General features: G+C 24.3%; 1 long non-coding RNA gene across 1 annotated transcript; it reads right to left on the reverse strand.

Annotated features, from left to right (window-relative positions):
* Positions 1–4,156: 4,156 nt before the first annotated feature.
* LOC136970717 (uncharacterized) lies at positions 4,157–7,636 on the reverse strand. Its single transcript, XR_010880019.1, has 2 exons — positions 7,591–7,636; positions 4,157–4,660 (listed from the first exon to the last, which is right to left on the reverse strand). It is a non-coding gene; the product is annotated as an uncharacterized lncRNA (long non-coding RNA).
* Between the last annotated feature and the right edge of the window lie 446 nt (positions 7,637–8,082).

Genomic DNA, 8,082 nt, shown 5'->3' on the forward strand with positions numbered 1-8,082 from the left:
TCTATATTAACACTATTTTTTTTATCCCATTATTCATTTCTCATAATTTTTTTATTTTTAATTTAAAAGTAGTATTAGTAATTTATAAATTTTCGGATAAAGTATAGGCCTACTTATATAAAATTATCAACATTATATTGTCAACATAATTGCGGACCATTTCAGCTATTGTTGAAAAGTGAAATTAACAAAAAATAATTATTAGAATAAGCGCTTCCATCTATTGTATTTAGAACATTATAAAAATTGTAACAGTGTTTATTTATAACAATATTTTAACACATTCTGATTGTGTTATTTTGTCATATAAGTTTAGAACGTTTTAATTTATAATTTAAAGGTTATATGCTTGATTATTTCTTATTATTCTTTTTCTTCTGAATATTTCGTGATGGTCCCGTAAATTTTGGTCTAATGTGTTTTTGTGACTCAGAGAAGATGCAGCTGGGTCCAACCGTCCAGAAGGTCAGCAAAATTCCGTTTTGAACAGTAAGATGACCTCCACCCTCCCCGGGGGTCGCTCGCCCTCCCATTTTCCACGACTTACGATTGGGGACGTGTCAATTTGGTCCGGGAATGCGACATTTATATCGTGTTACACTCCGATGTTTTTAAAGCGAAAGTATTTTAAAGTAAATAACTTCCTGAAAAAGTTAAATTTGACCCTGAAGTAATTTAATTTTTCCATTGGTATTTTTTAATCATTTTATAATGTTTTATGATACCATAAAACACAAAATTGTCACAAATTATATACGATTACAATATAAAGTAAAAATAAATTAATAATAAAGCAAAACTATCAGGTATGTCTCCAAAGTCAAAAAGTAAAATATTACATTGTACTATTTTATAATAAATATTCAATTTTAAAACTTTGGATTTTAAGTTTTGCATATATTTGCATGTTCATTAAAAAAAAAAAAAAAAACAGATAAATAAAAATGAAATTTTTAAACTTCTTTGCCTGAAGATGACTGGTAAGATGGGAAATTGGTATATTTAGATAGTCATTTGTTATGTGAACGTAATATATCAACTTATAAAAAAAGTAAATTAGTCCAATAAATCCGTAACCCTTTTCCATGATCCTTTCCCTTTCCTACAGCAATGGCCCCAAGCATGTGCCTTCTGATTCTCACCCTATACAGTATTTAAACCTTTTTCTCACTATGTTTCTTCAAAAACAAAAAGCATAAAAATCTTTTGCTAGATGTATTCTTTTGAATTATTTTATTTTACTTTTTCAAAATTTCTAAAAATGTGTTATTTATATATATATAAAATATTAACAAAAGTAGAATAATTCAATTGTTCAACTTTTATTAAAGTTATATAACCTGTAATTATCTATCACTCTTCTCTTATAATGCAGTACTTTGAGCTGATTCATTCTCAAACATGAACATGAATTCAAGAATCAAAAATAATTATAATGGAATGACTTAGTAGGCCCATTTGCTAGATGTAGCTAATAATTTTTTTATTAATTGTTACATTTTTGTTATTACTTTGAAATATGAAGACATCTGTTTAATTACAAACAAAATATCAATAAGACTTTATGATCAATGGAAAAATAATAATAGAATTATTCCTGTTATGTTACTTTACATTTTAATTTGTATTTAATATAGAACAATGTCTACTTAAAATATGAGTTAATTACACTTTATAGGGTTTATTGTATTAAATTTAATTAAAAAATATACTTTATTTTTCTTTTAAATATATATATTTTATATAATGGTATATTTTTCAAAATTAAGTATTCGTAAAGCAAAAGAATGAGCTGAATCACAAAATTACATATTGTGAAAAATCTTCACATGAAAATATTGTAAAGGTTTAAAATTTTTAAATGTAAAAATTAAATTATGTAGAACTTAAATGTTTCTTTTGTTTAATAAAAAATGTTTGCTCCATGAAATAAGAAATTTGATTTATTTGTTTTAAATTATATTAAATGTTTGTTAGCTTCTACTATCTTGCAATTTTCCGTACGCGATGGAGAAAAAATTCTTTTTAAAATTATAAATAAAGACCCAAGTCTGCCCAAAAATGGGATCACCTTTTTATTGTGTGTTCCAAGACAAACACTTTTCGGCGACTGACCTTCCTTTTTAGGTTACTTTGTCCCGGAAGTTATTAAAAAGTCCTTTTAAAACACATAAATGTCCAATTAGAAATTACAAAAAATTTCTTAAAAAGGAACAGGTGACTTAAAAAACAGACGTCTTGCTTACATCCATCTTGCCTTTTTCTGGGTGTCTTGGCTGCTTTTATCCACTGGGAACAGGCGCTGGAAAATGTAGATGAGACAGCTGACCCCTGGCGACGATATTTGTAGAGTTTCGTCTTTGAATTTCGTCCGATGGAGAAAAAATTTTTTTAAAAATTAAAATAAAGACCAAGTCTGCCCAAAATGGGATCCGCCTATTTTATTCTGTCTTCCCAAGACCAAACACCTTTTCGGCGACTGACCTTCCTTTTGTAAGTTTACTTGGCACTGGATTTATGTGTTATTAAAAGGTCCTTTTAATAACACTTCCGGCGTCCAAGTAAAATTACAAAAAATTTCTTATAAAGGAACTGGTGACAGTCGCCGGAAAGTGTTTGTCTTGGAACACAAAATAAAAAGGTGATCCCATTTTGGGCAGAACTATGGTCTTTGATTTTATTTGTTTTAAATTATATTAAATGTTTGTTCGCCATCGGACGTTATTACAACATATTTGTGTTTTAAGATATTTTATCTAAAGATCTGTTAATAAAGAAAATTTTTTATATATATATATATATAATTTTTTTTTTCGTACAAATTAAAAATGAATATAGTTGCTGTTCATTGCTATTTGTAATTTTTATTTAATTTTGTTGATTTATCTACAAAGTATGAAAGAAAACATAATAAAGAAAATATTAACTGATCTCTTTAAAAGCACATGTTTCTGTTTAAAAACAATATATTTAAATTTAAATACTTAATCAGAAAAGGTAAAACTTTTTGAACAACTAGCAATGAGTTTGTAAAAATTTTTTAGCTTATAAATAAATTTATATCTTTTTAAATCAATTTTAATTAGGGAGTTAAAAATTAAAAAATAAATACATACTCATAGTTAAATATTTATCTTAAAATACTTCCATGTTTACAATATTTAATATTAATTGTATCCTATAAAATCAGATTTTAATTGGTTGTTAATAATAAAAGAGTATTATTATTATTATTATTTGATAGACAAATAAATAAAATTGTAACTCTAGGTCATCTCATTAAAAGAAATTACAGAGTTTACAAAGCCATATTTACTTACTTTTATATGTTTTGTTTGTTAATTATATTGTGAAGAAAGAGTTAATTAAATTTACTTATAACAACAATGACCAATAACAATGTAGTTTATCAATAAAAAATGAATGCTGAAATCTTGGATGGTTTAAGAAGTTACTTTTTATTGCTAAATCTTTTCACAATCTGATGTATCTCTTGTTCCACTACAACTATAATAATTTATATATTTTTTAACATCTGAGAAATTAAACCAAAAATAAAAAGGAAAATTTGATAACAATTTAAAAAGTTTACAATTTATGTCATAGTAATGTAAAAACTTGTTCAAGATAAAATTATGTAATGAATTAGAGCTATTATATTACCTTAGAATAAAAATCACTTTCTTTAAATAAAAACAAATAAGTTTTATTATGAAACTTTTATTAACTTTTTGGTTTTACCTAAATATCATAAAATAAAACATTATATATGACATATCATAATCCAAACACAAATGTTACTAATTTTGCTCAAAAATTGTCCAGTTACATTCAGATTAATTATATAATTTGATGATTTTGATTACGATTAGTTATATTATCATCTGTTGATTATGTTAAAAATTAGGTTATTTCAGATTTAGTTAATTTTAGATAATTCTGAAAAATATTAACCTGAATTCAAGTATGAAATTCTATCTATTTATAGTGTGCAGGTATGCTGAGAGTTATATTATTCAGATGTAAAAATAAAATTCGTTCAGGCATAAATAACCATTATTATTATATACAAGTTTAAACTAATATATATCTGGAAAAACTCTGGCTTGGAATCTACATGATATCACTGGCAAGATATTTGCATATTACACAAGGGTTATGATTGAAATTCCACTTTATTAGTTATGCTGTTTCGGATGTATCTAAATTTATTTATTTCCACTTTATATATTATTAATATAAGTATATAGATACAGATGGCATTGTGCCTATGTGGGATCAAATATGAAATTACTAACTAAATCAATTGTCTTTTAATACTAGTGCCAAAAAATCTCCAAGTTAATGCTAGGTATAACATGTCAAAAATTATTGTTGGCAGAGTTTTATTTTGATGACAGAAATCAATACATAAATCTAACATATTTTGTCTTTAATGGAAGATTGTATAATGAACTAATATTTTATTTCAGTGACAAAATTCTCATATATGAAAAAAATAATTACTAAACTTTGTATATAATAATATTTGTAAATATGTTTTTTACAATACAAGATTATATTTATAGAGTAACATAAAAAATATTTGTGTGTGTTGACTACAAAAGGCTTCAAGGTTTAAGTTCTTCATGGCTTAAGAAATGATTATCGATGATTCCAGCTAAAATGAAAAAAAATATAAAAGACCAGTTACAAAAAAATTAAAATATAATAAAATTCATAGATTTTATATCTTAAAAATTTTATCGTTTTAAATGTTAAATACTTAAATATTTATAAATAAATGGTCAATTTTATTAATTTCTCATTTATTATTAACTCATTCAATTTATTATTATTCAATTTAAAAATGTTTAAACTCCAAATACAGTCAATTCTACTTATTGTAATCACAGAAATTATCATCAGTTGGTTCACCTTATTATGTTCTCTTTTCGTGTTGTCAGCCTCAACATGTTTAAATGTCTTTTTTTTTATATGAAAAAATCATTTCTAGTAATTAGTATCTTAACATTTAGTTTTTAATTGTACTTTTAGTGACAAACATTTGAGTGGTGATAAACTTTTAGTGACAAACAGTGGTGAGGGTTTATCTCTGTGTTGACAGTACAGAGATGGAAGCATACAAGTACCAAATACTTGTATTAGAAATACTTTTTCCCATATAACAAATAGCCTACCTGATTTAAGTTAGAGTATTTCTGATAGATATTATTTAAACTACTAGGTATCAGAAATTTGAATTTTCAAGTACAGTATTTGAAAATCTTACATAAGTATAGTACTTGAAATATTTTAAAATTATTTGGAATACATAAAAATATTTGAAGTACAAATATACTAAACATCCAGAAGCCTGATACATAGATACTCAATCAAATGATCGCATTAAGCTATCAGGCTATAAATCTGCTATTATTAATGATTAAATACTAAATAATTTGGTATTTAATCATTAATAATAGATTTATAGCCCAATTGTTTAAGACGACCATTTGGTTGAGTATTCAAAGTACTTAAAAATGTTTGAAATTCTTAAAAATATATTTGCTATCCACAAAAAGTAGCAAATATGTTAATTTTGAAATTTTGTAACAAGTAGAACAATTCAAAAAATTTGATTATCTGAAGACTTTTCATGAAAACTTTTATCTCTTTCTTTATTATTTAACTACTTTAAAAAATTAAAAGTGTAGGTTTATTGCATTTTTATATTTTACGTGTTAATAGCATGAAGATAAATAAAGAGCTTGTAAAATTGGATATAGCTCAAAAAATACAAAGACAAACAATCTCCATGTAAAAGTCCTTTTACTAAGTGCTTTTTTATTCAAATCAATAATAAAGTTATTTATTTTATACATATTGTTTATTGCTAGGTTACCTAGCCTAGCTTGTAATTTAGGTCTTGGTTTGTATGAATTATTTCAATGATTTGATATTTTTTACGATTCTAATGCAGCACAGTCAGAATAAATAAAAAGTTCTAAGTAATTAAAAGTTCCTGGATTTACACCAATAACAATATTCTTTAGAAAAATCTGAGAATTCATACCATAAATGTTAAATATCTACTATAACTTCATTACAGTGATAAAAATGATTACAAATGTTAACACTTTAAAATTATGGTGTTATAACTTCAAAATCAGTATGTTTTAGATTCAGAAATAATACTTTTTATTATATTTGGTCTTTTATTTATCAATTTTGTCCAGATAAAAATACAACATATAACATAGTTAATATATTTTTTCTGATCAATTCTATGAAAGAATACTTCATTAAAGATTATATATGATTATTAACTTGTACTCTGAATAAGCTTACATATATTTACAGCTAATTATTGTAATTGTTCTAAGCATAAAATAGCCTCTTGGAACATAGGTTTTACATGTATGAACTTCCAATTCTATTTTCATTGCTTCAGATACAATTTTATAATTATTATTTTATAAACAGATAATTTTTTTAAAAAGATATCCAATTTTACTTAAGAACTAATTCAGGAGCTCGGTTTCCTTCATACTTAAAACAATATTTAAGATGAAAACAAGATACTTCTTTTTGATTTGTTTTACATTTACTGTGAGTAGAATTTATTAAAATATGTTGGATGCATAATTCCATTCTTACAGATATAACAGGATGAGATCTAAATAGATAAAAATGAAGAAGACAATCTGTATATAACATTACATTAATCAAATAAATTTTAGTTTTTTGTATAAATTGTATAAATAAAGAAGTATCCAATGGAAATTTTTAAATAATATGAATCTAATCTTTCGCTTAATTTATCTCTAAATTTGATTCTGTTAAAAAGTATTTTAATTAATAAAATATCTATATGTTCCACGAAAATAATATTTTCAGTTTGAACTTTCTTCATAAAAATACACAGCGCCATCTTTCGTTTAAAATAAATAATTTATAAATATCCATAGTCATTCTATTTTATATATGTGCCGCCATCTATCGCATATATTTTGAATTATTTAAACTTATATCGAAAAATCGTAAATAAAATATATTTTTATCAACAAATTTGCTAACATTCATATAAAATAACAATAAAACATAATTATTATTATAGAGCCAATTCCATGTTTAAAGTATCTATGTTATGAACAACATATGCATCGAAAATAATATAAATAAAAAGGTTTTTGATATACTTTAATACAAACATATCATAAATTATTCGCTTGTTAAAAAATAAATCATTTGAAACATTTATAAAAGAATATAAAAGCTTTATAAACGAAATAAGACAGTATCCCAGTCACGTGACACCACACTTCCGCTACGTCACCCTAGTCTGACGTCACCGTTTAAATATCTGGTTTAAAAGGACAAAGGAAAATCCAAACAAATGAATATAACTTTAAAACTAAAACTTAATAATACTCTAAAATGAAAACATATTAATTAAAATATATAAATGAATCTAATAAAAGTAAATTTTTTTAAAAAAAGTTGTAATATTGCTAAAATTCATCGATTTATATATTATTAATATCTACCGATTAATTAAATAAACTAATTATATATTCTAACAAACCGAATGTATATGAAAGAACATACCTACATGTAGAATATACGTACATGTTAAAAACGTACTTAAAATGGCAGCACTGTCGACTCAATAGTTGGATAAAAAAGAACCGTTGGAAAAATTTACTAAAATTAAAATTAACATCATTTACGATAAATGTAATAAACTAATACTTTAATATAACATAGAATTAATAGTATACTATCAAATACTACATTAACCAAACGTAAAATTTAATTAGATTAGATAAAATTGCAATTAATTTACAGATCATTAACGTAAACAAGAATATACGAATTTTTTACAGAAATAATAAAAAATATAAGCAAATAAATAATACACCAAATAAAAGTACACATACTTCCATATCAGAATTATCTGTTTTCATATTTTTAATACCAACGGTTGATTTTATACGAATTTTTTAAATAATACAAGTAAATTTTCCCCAATGACCTTGGAATTGGCCGAGAACCAGCGCCTACTCGTGTTTCGGCACTCCGCGAGAGCAAGAGGGTTAA

Source organism: Centruroides vittatus, unplaced genomic scaffold, assembly GCF_030686945.1.
Source record: "Centruroides vittatus isolate TY-2023 unplaced genomic scaffold, ASM3068694v2 contig_212, whole genome shotgun sequence".
Lineage (NCBI taxonomy): Eukaryota > Metazoa > Arthropoda > Arachnida > Scorpiones > Buthidae > Centruroides > Centruroides vittatus.